The following is a 17,633-nucleotide window of genomic DNA, read 5'->3' on the forward strand; positions in this document are numbered from 1 at the left end:
CTGGGCTGGCCAGAAATAATTGGCTTCTCCCAGTGAGGTGTGTTTGTAGTGGGCAAACACCGAGGGAGATCCCAAAAGGGCTAAGGAGAAGATATGAGTTGAAGGGAGATCAGGTCATGGAGCCATTGGTCCAATAAATAGATCTGAGTTTGATTTGTTATTATCACTAATACGTTTCATTGTATGTATATTACAGCACAACCTGCATAAAAGTCATTCCAGGCTGAGGGCTCACATGAGGTCCTTTGCAGCATTTAAATCCCATTTATGCCCTTAACTTCTGGTTTAACTGACCCTAAGGTCCTTGGGAGAATTTAATCGGTTATGTTTTCCAGAGTATTTGCTCACTTATATCCCAGAACTGCCTCCTGATTCTGAAAAAAACTTTATGCAGAATGTGATTCACTTTCTTGTTTATGGAGCTCATTTCTAATTGGCTAATTTTTTTTCCAGTGCATGTGCTCCAAAGTTGTAGAAATATGCTCCTTTGTAGTTCTTCTTTGACAGTTTAATGAAAATCTTTCAGCAAAATTCTGAAAGCTTTTACCACTCGAAAAACTCACCTTTTCAAAAATTGTTTTGATTTGGCTACTGTATATGCTACATGTCAATTTTATTTAGTCATTTGCTTTAATGTAGCAGGTTTTTAAATAGCTCAGGTTTTCTCCCATTTTTATTAGTGTATTTATATTCTAATCTCACATTTTAACTTTCTTCTTGGATGCTGCTGTCTTGTTTGAAAACTGTTCTTCCTTTTCCAGAATACATTAAAATAGCAGCTCCATTCTTAGGTTTGTTAACACTTGGAAACTATAAAGAAAAAAAATGTAGAAATGTTGTCATTGACAAACTAGATTTCTACTAAGTGCCTTCAACTCATCTTAACTGTCAATGTAATTCAGTTTCTTTTTCAACCTTATCTAGAAACTCTTGCCATAAGGTTTGATTTTGTCTGCAGATACACAGAAAAGGATAAATTCCCAAGCTGCTCGGGAGTTCATTTACTGTTTATTTTAGACACTTTGGATGGCAGCCTCTCAGTAGTGATGTGTGACCTTTCTATAACGTTGCTATTCTTACTAGAGTTGATTTAATTGCAGAGATGAACTTTAACTTCTAAAGAGTCTTAATCCAGTTGTTTGAGGCATATGTCGTTAGCTTTCTTGTCCTTTATCTATTACAAAATATCCTATTAAAGTTCAAAGCTAGCTAGATGGGTTTTTTTTTTATTTTATCTGAAAAAAGTGCAAGGTATTGTGTAATGTAATGCAGTCTTTCAGAGAGCATTTGATGATATTGTTATGATGCACACAAGGCCTCTCTTAGTCACATATAAAGGGAGAGTTTAAAAATCAACATAGATTTATTCATATGAGGAAAGGTCATTCTTCCAATGTCTTTCACTGTGGTGCACAAAGACAAATATCATAAGATCCAATAAACAAGGCTTTGCCTCTTTTTTGTGTTCTTATATGTTTAAAAAACACTCCTTGGCTAACATAAATAACATCTGTCAATAAACAGAATGCAAGAGCAAGAACATGTTTCTAGGATATTTGTCACTTTGGACACTATATCTACTCAGTCAGTAAGCATAATCAATGTCTGCACAAGATGCTTAATCATCAACAATGTGAACTTTCTCTTGAATTGATTAGTCTAAGACTAGAATCAAAGAAGCTAAACACTAAAGACTCCCATTGATTTTAACAGGCTATGAGTATAACTGCATGATCACATATTTGCAACCCTTGTCCATACCTTCCCCTGTTCTGAACCAATTGTTACTATAGCTCACTTCTTTGTCTATATTTTAGATTGTAATCTCTTTGGAATAGAGCCCCCTTTTTAATGTGTATGTATAACAGACCTCATTTGCATGCACTCAGGGAACATCTACACTGCAATGAAAGCCTCATGGCACAGCCATGGCTGGCCTGGGTCAGCTGACTCAGGCTCACTGGGTTTGGACTGCAGTGCTAAAAGTTGTGGTGTAGACATTCAGGCTCTGGCCAGATCCTGGGCTCTGAAATCCCACTGTCGGGGACTCAGAACCCAGACGGCAAGGTTCGTTGTCTGACCGCAGAGAGACAGGCAACACCAGCAAGGTCCAGTAACAAGCTCTTTATTGAGGAGTGCACACAACAATAGAGAGTGGCCCGTCTCCAGAGAGAACCAGCCCCGATTACAATAACTAGTGAGGTTATATAGACAGTTCCGTCGCACCATAGAAATTTACTTAAAACAACCCAACCTCCCTTTATTAATTAGAAAGCTTCTAATATTCATGCATATCTATCTTCTTTGACCCTACAAACAATTCATGATGCCTCAGCAACTTCTTATCAGCTTGGTTGTCATGCACCAGAAACTAAGAGACAGGAGGGAGTTAAGATCAGCCCAAGAACAGAAACAGGGAGTGGAGACAGCAAGTCTCCATTTGTCCAAACAAACTGTTCCTAGCACATCTGGTACAAGAATGCAGCTCCCCCCTTCCCCCCTTTATCTCATTCTCTGTAGCTCAAGCAAGCATGTCCTCAGGTTTCACATGTTCAACTCAGAAATGGCCCAGCAACTACATTTAGCCTAACTTTGGCTAAGCTGGCCAAACAACCTGTTCTTTACTCCATTTTCTTGGGCCTAACACCACAAAGGGGGGCCGGTCTCAGAATCTGGGCTCCAGCTTGAGCAGGAGCATCTCCACTGCTGGTTGTAGCCTCACAGACTGAGTCCAGTGAGCCCGAGTCAATTGATCGGAGCTCTGAGACTCGGTGCCATGGATTTTTTTATTGTTGTGTAGAGGTACTCTTAAGGTCTGATTCAGAGCCTATTAAGCCAAAGGGAATCCTTCTATTGGCCTCACTGAGCTTTGGATCAAGCCATCAAATAATACATAGACAAAGAAATCAAACAACAGTCCATCAAAAGCTCTCTTTCCTATATAATCTAATAGACAGCAAAGGGATACTCTGTTTGTCACATAAAAAATCATTACTGGTATTCTGACAACATACTATATGTTATGAACTTTAATTATGTATTTTGTTTATTTGTTTTTATTATCCTGCACATACTAGTGCTATAACAAAAGCTGAATCTATAAAGCTTGAATGCTTGATTGAAAGCATATAATAGAGACTATAGACGTTTAAAAATACTGTTTTTGTTTGCTCATTTATAAAAATTTCTGATGCAAGCTCTATCTGAAAACCATGGTCTGATGCTATTCATTAGTATAAAAAAGTTACATTATCATCACTCCTATCAGGACGCCTCTGTTAATATACTCACATTGATGGCTCAGTGAACATTCTTTCAACATAGCAAATAATGTTGAATCACTAACAGTATACAATTCCAATAGGTCTCCTTCAACTCTTGGGTTTCCTGATCATAGTAATATGTTACTGTGACAGATGGCCAGAAATATTAACATTTAGATGAAACTTGGGTGAGATAATGTCATTGTCTATATGTCTCCTTAAAGTTTGGGTAAACTGTCTATAAACTGCTTAATGGATAATCACCTTATTTTAATCCATGTAGTTAATTTCTTGTGATGTTTAGAAGAAGTGGGCTGTAGTCCACGAAAGCTTATGCTCTAATAAATTTGTTAGTCTCTAAGGTGCCACAAGTACTCCTGTTCTTCTTTTTGCGGATACAGACTAACACGGCTGCTACTCTGAAACCTAGGAAACAGGAGGTTACTTCGAAAGCCTGTTGTTCAACCAAGGACTCTGCGCTGCCCAGTAACTGTATGAAGGACTCTTGGGACCTGATCTTTTCATCTCAAATCTGCTCATGCTTAATCAGGGAGCATGAGTTGCAAGACTGAGGTCTCCAATTTCATTTGGATCACCCTGGTATCATCACTGAACTTATGGACTAATTCTAAGAACTATTTACAGCTCCAAAGCTCACCATCTCTATTATGCAACTGATCTCAGAACTGTTTTCATGTCTGTACGTATAATGATCTTCTAACCAATACTCTCTCTCTCTTTTCTTTATCAATAAATTTTAGTTTAGTTAATAAGAATTGGCTGTAAGTGTGTATTCGGTTGGATCTGAAGTATTAACCTGGGAGGTTATGTGTCCGATCCTTTGGGATTGGTAGAACTTTTCATCTGATGAACAAGATTTTCAGTAATCTCCTTCATATTTGACTTGACTGTCTGGGAGGAAGCCCAAGGCTGGGTTGCTTTAAAGGAACTGTGTTTTGCTTCTGTGTAACCAGTACAGTATTATAGAAGCTGTTTTGTTGCTGGCTCAATGAATTTTAGTATTAAGGTAACCACCGTTAGTTTGGGGAAATTGTCTACCCCGTTCTGTGCAGTTTGCCCTTATTGAGCATCCTCAACGTGACCCCAGGGATCCTGGTCACAGTTACATACAGCAATCATCATATTTGACATTTTACATGAGTAAACTGAGAAGTGACTTGGAGCTAACCTTTAGGGATTTTGCTGAATACAACTCTTGAATTCAATTTCTATCTATGGATTGGGAATTACTTTGTAAATGATTTTTTGTTTGTTTATTTTGTTTATTTTGTTTTTAAGCCTTTTTGGTTTTAATCCAGTCTTGTTTTCTAGCACAATTTTTTTAAATTAGTGTTTGCAGAATATTTGATTTTGTGTAAAGATTCCCTCTTGAATCCCATCGTTCTCAGCATTCAGAGTCATTTCTGAATGCTACAGAAGTATTGTCTGCCCTGGAAGAGTGTAAATCTTTATAACAAAATTTTAAAAAGTGGCTATAGCTCTTACTGCTTAGTATTAGACTTGAAATGTTTTAAACGTTCATTATATTTTTAGCTCATAGCACATTTAACTTGGCCTTACTATGGGCCTTTTGCATTTTACATCACTTTCCTCTCAATGTGAATCAAACAAGGATCAAATGTGAAAGCCAATCTGGCTGAAACAATGGGCATCTGTGATAAATCTGACATAAACAGAATACTATGAAACAAAATTCTCAGAAAAGGACATTTTGTGCCAAGTTTAATACATATGCACTGCAGCAGCAGTTAGTCATCTTGAAAAACAAATGCTCTCAAAGACTTGATGCTAGTTCTGATGTGAGTTTAAAGCCCAGCAAGGGAATGAGTTTTGAGTCTACAAAGGATATATGGACTGTGTCTTAGGGCAGATGGGAAGGTTACCTGCTTACAAGGGGTTTATGTTGCCTAGCCATTTCTTCACCATCTATACAAGAAACTTAAAGATTATATATATATATATATATATATATATATATATATATATAACTGAGAATAGGAGTCCTGTAACATGACATTTTTTCCATAGTGTTCCCTGTTGACAGAGTCCAAAGCAGTGACAAAGTTATCACTTACAGAGAGTAATTCCTTTTCCAAGAAACACAGTTTATTCTCACTTTGGATGAAATAGGATTTTTTTTTATTTTTAACATTATTATCCAATGCCAATTCTCCAGTACTGCAGCAATACACAATAATAAACATTTGCCAGGATTATCTTGGTACAATTCACTTGAATTATTTCCCTGACATTGGAGGTGGGAGGCTTGGGCACTGGTGCACCCCAGGCCTTCCTATTCTCTGCCAGTGACACATAATAGTCTAGTCTCCTGTGGGTTGTTGTAATACTTTGGTCTAATTTTGGTTGTTAGTTTGCAAGCGCTGGGTGGTGTTGGTGGCCTGGGATATACAGACAGTCAGACTACATAATCAGATTGTCCCTTCTGGCCATAAATTTGTTGACTCTAAGATGACTGTGGTGTTGTTTATCTGAGGAAGGAAAATATTTTAAAATGGTTCTCATATAGATTAGATAAGCAGCATCCCACTAAAGCTGTTATTGATATTTAAAGAAGGAAATATTTTTGTCATTCACAATTATTACAAAGCAGCATTTTTAATATAAAAATCCATCCTCAGCTGCACAAAGTTTGCATTTGGTGCAGGTGAGGAGATGTAGGGAGAAGGAACAGTCTTCTTCTCTATGATTCTGGGTCGATAGGGACTGTAACAGCTCCTGCTAAAATTTAGAGCCACCTCAAGGTTGCTCTATGTTACCCTGGCTGCAGCCAGAGGAGGGAGCAAGGCCTGAGCCTGTTGTGTTTTGAACAGTGTAGATAGTGATATACTGAGAGAACATTTAAAGCAGGTGTCCTTCCCTTCACAGTACAGTCCTAAATGATGCAGGGCCATAGAACAACTACAAAAGAGATTCTTTTCAGAAATCAAATTTTTTTAGTTTTAATTGGAAAGGTTTTCAGCAGCATGTCACCTTCCATCATGTCACATAGCTCAACATGCACAGCTCCTCCCATGAGGATGGAAGATGTAGAGGTCAGTTGCCTTTGCGCTTCTCTTTCTGCCTTCTCAGAACCATAACATCTCTTTTCACTGATTGAAGGAATTGACATGGAGGCAAATAGAGATTGGGAGAGTTGGGGTGGTAAAAGGTAGGCTAGAGGCAGGGCTGAGGATACATATTATCTTTCCTTCTGTTCCAACAGACATTTCCTAGGTCTCTATCGTCTTTTGCACCAAGTTCACTTCCTGGTGGGGACTGGGAACTCCAGGAGCAATTGCAAACAATGTGTCATATTGTCTGGAGTGGCTCAGAACTGTGAGTGCCTATCTCAGGGCAGACTGTCAGAAAACAGGGCAAACCCACAAACTGGTGATGTGTTCTATAGTTCAATTTCACCAAGCCAATACCAAATGTGAACTCCTGGATCACTACACCAGTCTTGCCATAGAGTCACAGACAGTCCCGTCAGACTCTCCAGTCTATCTTGCTACCCAGACAAACTGGACTTTGTGATTATGGTCGCTTAAACCAAAAATCACACCACATCAGATTTCTCCCAGTCCCAAGAGGCCAGTCACTTACCCCAGATCAATTGGTACTCCAGATCTTACACCAAAGTCAATGCTGGCAGCCAAATAAACATATATTAGAGTTATTGAGAGGTTAAAGCAAGTAAAATATAGTTTTATGAAATGAATCACAGTTTGTAACTCCAAATAGTGGCAGTAATGTAATAAACTGCTAGATTCCCAAAAGTCTTTCAGGGTACCCAGATTGCCTCTGGGGATCTCCACTTTGCATCTGGTACACTTCCCTGTAAGGGTCCAAGCAGCTCAGAGATGAAGATTCTTTCTTTGATTCCATTCTTATACCTTCTTCTGACAGAAGACAAGCTGACAATTTCTCTACCAACATGGGCTTTTCCTTTGATGAGAGTGAGGAGTGCACTTAGTCTTTTGACCTCCAACCATCATTTACAATGGCCACTTGCTTTGAAATTAGCATTTTCTGTCAAAGTCCTTCATTAGCATTTCACAAGATTTCTTTGATGGGTTATTTAGTTACAGAGGCATACACAATGTACATATTTGCTATTACATTATAACAGGAACTGGTGAAAACAATACTGATACTAATTTCACTAGTTTTCATAACGTTTATAAACACCTGAATATACTCTTACATTTACACTAATTTTGATCTATACTAATACACAAGTGAATAGACCTGAATACACTCTAGCATGACCTGGTCTGCCAGCATCACACAGTGGAAGTCCTGGTGGTGCAGCAATATTAGAAGCAGACTGCCAGCATCCAGGACCAAAGACACCAGGACAGAGAGCTGCTAGAAAGGCCCTAGGCTTCCATACACATGGCTCTGACTGCCCACTGATCACTTGGGATCTGCATGGGGCTTAGAGATGGGTCCCACAAACTGTTTCATGGCAGTGGGGCAAACCCTTCCATGCATCAAATATTTACAGAGGAACTCTGTGAGGTTCCACATCATCTGTGGGAATGCTTTTCCTCCCTAAAAGCCCTCTCCTCTGAGTGATCCAGTGTTACTGTTTGTTTTGCTTTTCTTTTCTTTTGGAGTCGGCAACATATCTGGCACATAGGTAGTAAGTACCACAGGGAATACTAGAATTACCGTGGGTGAACTGTATTGCTATTTCTAAACACCGCAGTATGTATATTGTTATCATCAGAATTCTACTTCTTTTAACAGAACTGAATAACTACAAACCAATGATGAATGAGAGATTACAAAGTGATGACTCATTTCAGTCATTCAATTTCCCGATGTGCATATTCTGCATTACGTACATAGACCAAAACAACAGCAAAAAAAAAAATCCAATTAAATAATGGAAATACTGACCGATGGTGTTTAATGTTACCCCACTGAAAGATGTGTGGTCTGAAATTAACTCTGAACAGGGCCAGGCCATAAGGATAGTCACAAGTACAAATACGGCCTGATTTCTGTGGGAGTTGGATTAAGCCCTTAAGGAACAGCACACATTTCATAGCATTCTGAACCAGGGGTGATGGATTCTGTCTAAGAGTGGGGAGGGGAGTGTGAGGCCTCACCCCTGTCGTGGCCATGGCCCTGGCCCTTCGCTTCCCCCTGAAGCCCCATCCTCAAAGGCCAGGGCTTGGATGGGGGTCTTGAGAGCAGCCCCTAGCCCATGTCCCCACCCCTTCGGCCCCCACCCAGGGCAGGTGGAGGGTACATGGCTACCCACAGCTGCCTGTGCAGCTTTTACCTCGACCCGACTCCGGCTTCTGGCCTGGCAGCGGGGCTGAAGACCATGGTAAGAGCTGGGCCATGGTAAGAGCCGCTTCGGCAGCTGTGGGGAGCTGTGGACTCTCCACCTGCCCTGGGCAGGGGGTCCAGGAGTTTGTTGACACTGGCGGGGGGCTGCTCTTGGGCTCTCCCCACCCCAGGAAGGTGGAGAGGCCTAGGCTCCCCACAGCTTCCTGGACACTCTGGACCGCTTCCAGCCTGGGCAGGGGCTAGTGCCTTGAGGGGAAGAGGAGGGGCAGGGGGACGAGCCCATGGTGAAAAGTGGAAGGGCCGTGGCCCCTTGTCCCCCTCCCTGTTCCGGAGCCCCTGTTCTGAACTCAGAATTTCCTTGCAAAATGGAGACACAGAGAGAGTGACTCTCTCTCCCTGCTAGATAATAGTAGATAATACTAGATCAAGTATGGGATGATGATGGCCAGGCTTATGAGGGAAAGGCATACGTTAATCATGGGTAGTAAGCATTCAGCTAGGGGAAAGGTTCAGAAGGCCAGAATTGACTTCTAACTGCCATTGCCTTCTGTGGGATCTGTGTATGAAGAGTGTGTTTACTGAGACAATTTTGTTAAATAAAACCTGACTAGTACTGTGATATTTATGATGTTCTGTGCTATAAGCTGAAAAACATTCTTACTCACCTGAGGTCAATTTTTCTAGGTCATTAGTTTTTCCTATAAACTAAAAGCTCTTGTTTAAATATTGCATTTTATTCTAACCTTTAAAACACTATTTTTGAATCAGGGTCTTGAGGATGGCATTAGCTGCCTACAACCTAATGGTGGGCATGTTATTCCCTGAGTGAATGTCAGTCATCTGACAAAGATTTTTAAAGGTCAGTGACCTTATATTATTGATCTGTTCCTGGTTGATAACTTCATATTGAAGATCAGCCCGAAAAAGGAAGAAAATGATTCTATGGACTGGAGACGGGGGAAGGAAGGATCCTCTCTGCTGCAGACTATTGATCAGGAAGATAGCAGTATCTGTGCGGGGCTGGCTCTATCTGACATTAAGTCTGTCAGGTAAGCTGCCAGGGGAAGACGCACACGGAAAACCCCAAAACCACAAGCTTGCAGGTGTTCACTGACAAAACAACGGAGTGCTCAATAATAACCTCTTATATGGCAACAATGGTCATGAGCGAGTGTAAACATAAACAGGGGAGGGGAATTTAGCAGGGAAATTAGAGCACAGTTATTGGGCTGAGACCGAGACCAGAACTGCCCACCTGGGGAGGGCTGATGATTACAATAAAGGGGAAAACACAAAGGATCTTGGGGCTCACTCCTCAGGATGTGGGGGAGGTGAACGAGTGGTACAGCTATGCTTCTGCAAGGTATAGCTGAGCTTCTGCTACAATAAACGCGACCTGTAACCGAAGACTCCAGTCTCCATGTGTTCCTGTGACTGTGTTGGTCGTGCCTGAAATGCATAAGGGACTCCCCAACCATATCCCAAACATTTCCCGTTACACGAGTTGTTTTGTGATTCGCCTCTATCCTAAATAGGGCCATTTCTTACCCAATGCCAAAAAGAGGAGTTACTAGGGCTGGTCAAAATATTTTCAACAAACTGTCACTGAAAAATGGAGTTTCATCAGAAACAAAAGTTTTCACTGAAAGATTTTGTTCTACTAAATTATTTTAAAAAACAACTAAAAAAAGAAACTACTAAAGGATTTTTAATTCATTTTTTTGCCCAATTTTCCTTTCTGTAATAGTGGGAACATCCTTAGTTTAACCTTTTCCTTATTAGAGAAAAGGGATGGGAGGGTAACTTTTTCTCTCATTTATTTATTTTTGTCCACATTAACTTTTTTTTCAAAGTTGGGCGGGGATCCACTTTATTGCACTTTTTTTCCAATGGAAAGTGTTACCATCTCTCATTTTTAAAACATTTTTTACCTGACCACTCACCCCAGTTTTTTAGTGGGAAAAAAAGAGAAATTTTAAAAAGCAAGAGGAAGGGAGAAAAAAAGTAAACGTTTTTTTCAAAACAAAATTTTCCCTTTCCTTTTGAATTTTTAATCAAAACCAAAAGAAAAGGGGAGGAGGATTCAGACAAAATGAAAACTGTTTTCTTTTGAAAATACTTTCTGGGGAAAATACCCTCTCAGAATTTCCATCAACTTGGGCTGGTTAGTGGTTTGCAGGATGCTGCTGATTTTATGATTACATGGTAATATATGCTTTAAATTATGTTAAAGGCCATCTAGAGCATAAGATTCTTTATGTTATAAATATTGCTGATTGGGAAATATTCAGGAGGGGTTTTGAGAAATTTTGGCCACCAATGAAAACAGCATCATTTTTCTTAAAATTAATCTACAATTTTTTGTTTGGGGGGTGGGAGGCGTTGTGCAACCCCTCACCAACTGAAAATTTAAATACATAAAATAAATAAAAATTATGGCGGCATGGGTTAGTGTTCATTTCGCACTCCCTGTTACTACCCAGCCTGGGCTGGGGAAGCTAATGATCCAACCAGTAGACCAAATTCAGTGATGAATCCTGGTCACGTGCCACCTGAGGCACATTGCACATATGCTAAGAAGAATCAAAATGATTAGGTAAGGCAAGAGGGTATCCCATGCTGAGAAAGGTCATTAAAAGCCGAACTCCCTCACCAAGGGCAAAATTTTCAAATAAAACATTTTTTCACTGAAAAATGAAGATTTGGGTCAACTGAAACCTTTTGCCAATTTGTGTTGAATTCCCTCAAATTGTTTCAGTTAACTCCTCTTCCTGTTCCCCAAAAAATCCAACCTTCCAAACATTTTGTTTCAATGTTTTCTAAACTAAATGTTTTGGTTTTTTGAATTAAAATAATTTGTTGTTTTTAATTTCACTTCAATGTTATTAAAATTATTTTAAACATTAACAAAAAACCCTTGAAAATGAAACATTGTTTGACCTATTTTTTTTTTCAATTCAGTTACCAAACTGAAAAATCAATTATTTACACAACTCTTCCTTCACCCCCATCTTCCAAAATAATACGGGCAAATACAACACCAACAAAAATCACCGCTTTATAGCTGCTTGGGGGAGAGAAGAAGAGTTCAGACAGACAAGTTCCTGTACTCCTGAACTCTGCCAGACCTGATTTTTGGGACAATCTGCTTCCTCATCTGCAGTAACAGTACCAATGGGAGTACAGCTGCCAAATAGTACCTCAATGTGCCATCAAATACCAACTCTTACCTCACTCCCCCCAAAAAGTCAGGGTAAAAAGATGTGCATGCAACTTGCCCTGGAGGTAATCAAATTAATATTTTAGATAAAAGCAGGGGTGAAGGGGTGGGTAAAAAAATCCAAAATAGTGAACGGCTCTTGGAAAACATACTGCTAGCAGCTCCTTTTCTTTTATACTGTGGGGTCTCCAATTTGAATGTATCTGTTGATTCCAGCTGTGGCAGGACAGCACAGTGAGAGAAGCTGTATCTCAAATAGGCAGGTCCCTGGCCATTTATTGATCAGTTCTCCAATACACTTAATTTCTAAGATTCTTGAGTGTACCCAATGGCTTGACTTCCTCTTATCCAATTACCTTCCCTCTTCAATCTGGGTTCTGTTCATTCCACTCTCAACTGATTTATCTTGCTTTCCTCATAAAGAAACATTAGACAGCTTGAACCTCTGCATCTCCCTCCAGGAGAAACTTCTATTGCTCAGTATGTGCCATCAAAATCCTATTGAACCCAGGGAGTGAATCTAGCTCAAAGATTGTAAACCCTCCAGGGCTTGCAATTTTTTTTCTTCGGTGTTTTTAAAGTGGTGGTGTTAAATAAATAATAATAACCTATAATCAATGCTTAATTTTCCAGGGCAGAGCCCTGGCACTCTAAGCTTGGCAGGTCATAGTCCCAGCACCCCTGGGCTTGCTGCATCAGTTACGAATGTAAAAAAAAAATTGCTTGAGCCCCAGCACCTAATAGCTTGAGCCTGAGCACCTCTTTCATTACAAATGAAACACTGCCTACAATAGAAAGTGTTCAAGACCTTCTGAGGCATGGAAAACTCAAAACAGTGAACAGACATATTCATGTAGCTCAGGCCCATAATCAGCACTATTCCTGTTTTAGTTCTCTGTCCCATAATGTTTTTGGGTTAGTGTGATGATACAGCAATGAACGATCATATAAAGTGTTTTCTACCCTGCTTAGCAAGTGATGCTCCCCAAACATTGTTGGCAAAATTCAGGCAATCAATGAAGTTTGTACAACTCTATTTTATCTAAAGAAAGGCAATACCTTCAACTAGATGAATTCAATTCCATTTTGTAGCTGTGCTAAAATCTGGAAAATGCTACAAATTGCAATTCCCACCAACTTGGGAACCCATAAGAACCAGTCATATGCAAAGAATCAAAGCAACTTTCCCATGTTTACAACAGTTTCTCATACTAATCTATCTGTACCCAGTGTAATATTGGAAAACAAGATGTCTTACAACATTGTAACATTTCCCTTGATGATGATAATCCTGCCTTTGAAGTTCTCTGGCAGATTGGAAACAGGGCAAAAATACTGCTGGCCACTTTGCAATGACAGCTGGATGAAGTCATTGTAAATACGGAAGATAACTTTCCATATGGCAAGAATTTCCAACTGCTTATTTGATGCTCACCAGTGTACTCTCACTAGTACCCAGGGCTGAATAACCTTATTGCATGTGTTTGCTTGTTTAGAATTTTGTGTGTGTGTTAGGTGGCCCTATAATACGTTACATCTAGAGATGGGTCCCAGTCATACCAATTGTATCCAGATGTGGATTTTGAAAATCAAAGTTGGGAGCTTTTGGAATCTGGATTTTCCCCCTATCCCTTTATAGAGACAGGGGCCAAATACAAAATTCAGATCCAAATTCAAATTCAGTTTTCAAATCCCAAACTTCAGATCCAGCCTTTTAAACTGGCCCATGAAGAATTATATCAAATTCTGTCCAAGACTGATATGCTTGAATTTTGAAATAAATATATTAAATGCTCCTTTTGGCACTTGCTTAGTACCTGTATGATGTGTGGACAGGAGAGAGATACCTCAAATGTTTTGGGCAGTTCCAAAGTTTCTATTGGCTGGGCTCACTTCATGGTGCTGCTGGTAAGTGCCTGATTCCAACTCCTGTTGTGTTAAAGAATAAAGTTACTTGGCAGTGCCTCCAGCGAGACAAGGGGTTAACCACTGTAAGACAGTGGCTACCACACTTAAACTCTCAAATAATTCAAATTCACACAGGCAATCAAATAAAAACATTAACTAGACACATCATGTGGGGATTTGCTTAAAGACAAATGTGCAATCAATAATAATATTTAATGGTTAAAGTGAGTAGATATATTAATAATTCATTTGACTGACTAAAGGCTATGCCAGCAAGCACACTAAGTCATGTGACCACACACTCCCAGTGCAACAAAAACCAAAAGTTCCCACCACATCAGCCCCACCTGGCCTCCATGGCTGAGTGTTGCCAGGCATCCAGTTTTTGCTAAAAGTCCAGTTGGCAGCAGAGCAGGGCTAAGGCATCTCCCTGCCTGCCATGGCTCCACGTGGCTCCCAGAAGCTGCCAGCATGTCTGGCCCCTAGGCACAGGGATGGCCACGGGGGCTCCCCACGCTACCCCTACCTCAAGCGCTGGAACTGCGGCCAATGGGAGCTGTGGGGGTGGTGCCTGCAGGCATTGCACAGAGTCACCTGGCCACCCCTGCACCTAGGAGCTAGACATGGTGCTTCCAGGAGCCATCTGAGGTAAGTGCCACCCAGATCCCGCACCCCTAACCTGCTCTCACACCCCAATCCCCTGCCCCAGCCCTGAGCCCCCCTCTACACCCAAAATCTCTCACAGAGCCTGCATCCTACACCCCCCTGTACCCTAAACCCCTCATCCCTGGCCCCACCCAAGAGCCCACACCTCCAGCTCGAGCCCTCATCCCTCCTACACCCCAAGCCCCTGCCCCAGACGGAGTCCCCTCCTGCAACCTGAACCCCTCATTTCTGGCCCCACCAGAAACGCCCTCCCAGAGCCCGCATCCTACACCCCTCCTCCATCCCAAACCCCTCCCTCATCCCTGGCCCCACCCCAGACCTCGCTCCCCCAGCCAAAGCTCTGACCCCCCCGCCCCCACACTCCAACCTCCTGCCCCAGTCTGGTGAAAAAGAATGAGGGTGGGAGAGAGCAAGCAATAGAGGGATGGGGGACGGAGTGAGTGGGGGGCAAGGCCTGGGAGAAGGGGCAGAACAGGGGTGGGATCTCAGGGAAGGGCGGGGCAGGGATGGGTCTTGGGGCGGGGGCGGGGCAAGGACGTTAGGTTTTGTGTGATTAGAATCTTGGCAGCCCTATTCAGGTACCCAGGTGGTGCATGTGTAGACATGTCGCAGGCTTGCAAGGTAATGCTGTTGGAAACACACTTTATTTTACAAGGAATTGGCAGGGCAGGTCTTGATGAACCAGGTAGATGAAATGTCTTTCACAGATGCCATGTGCCTTGTTGCAAAATTAAACCCTATCTGTCTAACTATAATACAGGGCTCTCATTCAGGTTTCTTTTCTGGCTGAGCAGTCAGGAGAATGATGCAGACAAGCAGGCCCTCCCTGGGGATTGCTGAAGAGGGATTACCCCACCTGTTCCCTTCTGGAATGGGGCTGACAGTCTTTAAAGCTTGGAACTCACAGGTTCAGTTGTAAGCAGAACGGTTCTCTGATCAAAATCCCAGACCTGGTGTGGGTTGACTGCAGGGTAGGCAGGCTGCAGGCGATGGCAGGAGAAATGGGCTGTCTCCTGTTGCTGGCAGAAGGAACATATTGTCCCCTCCTGAGGCTTTTCTGCAGGCTGAGATCACAAACAGGCCAACTGCTGGGCTGGGAAGTGTTGTGCGGGCCAGTTGTAGGGAGACCTTCTTGCCTCTCCACTCCATAGCTGGTCTATGCCCTGTGCAGGGAAAGCCGGACTATTAATAACCTCCCTCCTGCTTTCTGGGGCATCTGGGGCTCTGCACAGGGTCAGAGACTGCTTGTTGTCTGCCTGGCTGTCTCTGCCTTCTGATTGACTGCTGGGAACAACTACTGTCTCCCCACTGTTGAGGGAGGAGGGTTGCCAGGGTGACTAAAGGATTACCGCCCCCTCCCCTTCATTCCTGCTGCTGGGAAACTCATTGGTGCAGGGCTCCAGAAGGAGTGTCGGTTCTCCCTTTGCTAATAGGGTGAGGCTGGGGATATTGAAATAAATATAGTAAATAGACTGTTTTTCTTTGTCTAAATTAAATCCCCAGTCTCTAAGATCCTTACACTACATTGATTTTAATCAAGTCAGGCGTATCAATTATGGGACTGATCCAAAGTGCATCAAAGTGAATGGAAATCTTTCCATTGACTTCTATGGGCTTTGATTCAGGTCCTAAATGGTTAATACCTGAGTTATATGAAATTATTAGTTAAAACTCATATTTATTTCTTTTAACTTTATGTAAAGATGCAAGGGGACTGCTGTTGCCGGCACAGAGGGCCCAAGGACAGCAACACCCGGGTTCGTTGCCCGGTGTGCTTCGCGCCAATAAACACACCTGGGTGGAGAAGCAAACAAAGTTTATTTGAGATTTCAAAGTGGTGCAAGGAGACAGACAAGTCTCATATCAAACACACTGAGACAAACAGTTTTTCTCTCTTTATACATTTTACAACTAAGCCCCCCCTCCCCTCTTCCCCCCTCCTTTCTCTCCCCCCTTCTTTCCCCCCATTCCCTCTCCCTTCTTCAACAAAAGCCATGTTTATACATTCAAGCAATTAAGTCATTCTAACGGCTATAAATCTAGCTCGTTAGCAACACTCCTCTAAACCGCTATCTGGTCCTGTTTCCCTTTGATTTATTATCTTCTCTCCAGTCAGAAACATACAGGCCTCATTATTACCGCTTGGTACCAGTGTGAAGGGGGTTGTAACTGATAACTGGCTGTTTACACATTCCATGCATCTAGCTTTTGAGGTCGATTAGAGTTAAACATGGAAGAACTTTGGTTCACTCAGGCCTAGTGACACCAACACTGCTATAGGGATTATTGCTATTAAATTAATGAAAATAAATGTTTTGCTTTTTAATTTCTTAGAACATGATATAGAATCACAGAGTTTAAGGCCACAAGGGAACACCAGATCATCTAGCTTGTCCTCCCGTAGATCACAGGCCACCACCACCACCCAGCAACCACATACTAAACCCAACAAATGAAATTAGACCAAAGTAGTACAGCCCATGGGAGACTAGACTATTATGTGCCACATGCACAGAATAGGAGGGACCCAGGTGCACCGATGTCTGAGGCCCCAGCAATGGCAGGGAAATTATTGATGTATACCCAATAATCCTGGCAAGTGACTCTTACCCACACACTGCAGAGAAGGACATCCCCCACCCAAAGTCACTGCCAATCTGGCCTGGGAGGAAATTCCTTCCTGACTCCACAGATGGTGATCAGTTAGACTCTGAGTATGTGAGCCACAACCAACCAGCTATGTGCCTGAGAAAGAATATTTGGTGCAGTCAAATGTCCAATCTCCAGCTCTAACCATTTTTGATGCTTCAGAGGAAGAAATTAAAAAAAAAAAAACACCACCAAAACAAACAAATTAAAAAAAACAATTCCCCCCCCCCCCGAATACATTGGGGCAGGGCTGGCTCCAGCTTTTTTGCCGCCCCAAGCGGCGAAGCGGAAAAAAAAAAAAAGGACGCGATCGGCAGCACTTCGGCGGCAGCTCTACCACACCGCTTCATTCTTCGGTGGCAATTCGGCGGCGGGTCCTTTGCTACGAGAAGGACTGAGGGACCCGCCACCAAATTGCCGCTGAAGCCCCGGACGTGCCGCCCCTTTCCATTGGCCGCCCCAAGCACTGCTTCCTGCGCTGGTGCCTGGAGTCGACCCCGCATTGGGGGGAAGAATCCCTTCTTGACCACTGTGGTTTGCTAGCTGAAAAGCTGAAGAACGAGCTTTTAGCAACATAGGAAATAAAACAGAGGTGAGCCCAG

Source organism: Chrysemys picta, chromosome 1, assembly GCF_011386835.1.
Source record: "Chrysemys picta bellii isolate R12L10 chromosome 1, ASM1138683v2, whole genome shotgun sequence".
Taxonomy (NCBI): domain Eukaryota; kingdom Metazoa; phylum Chordata; order Testudines; family Emydidae; genus Chrysemys; species Chrysemys picta.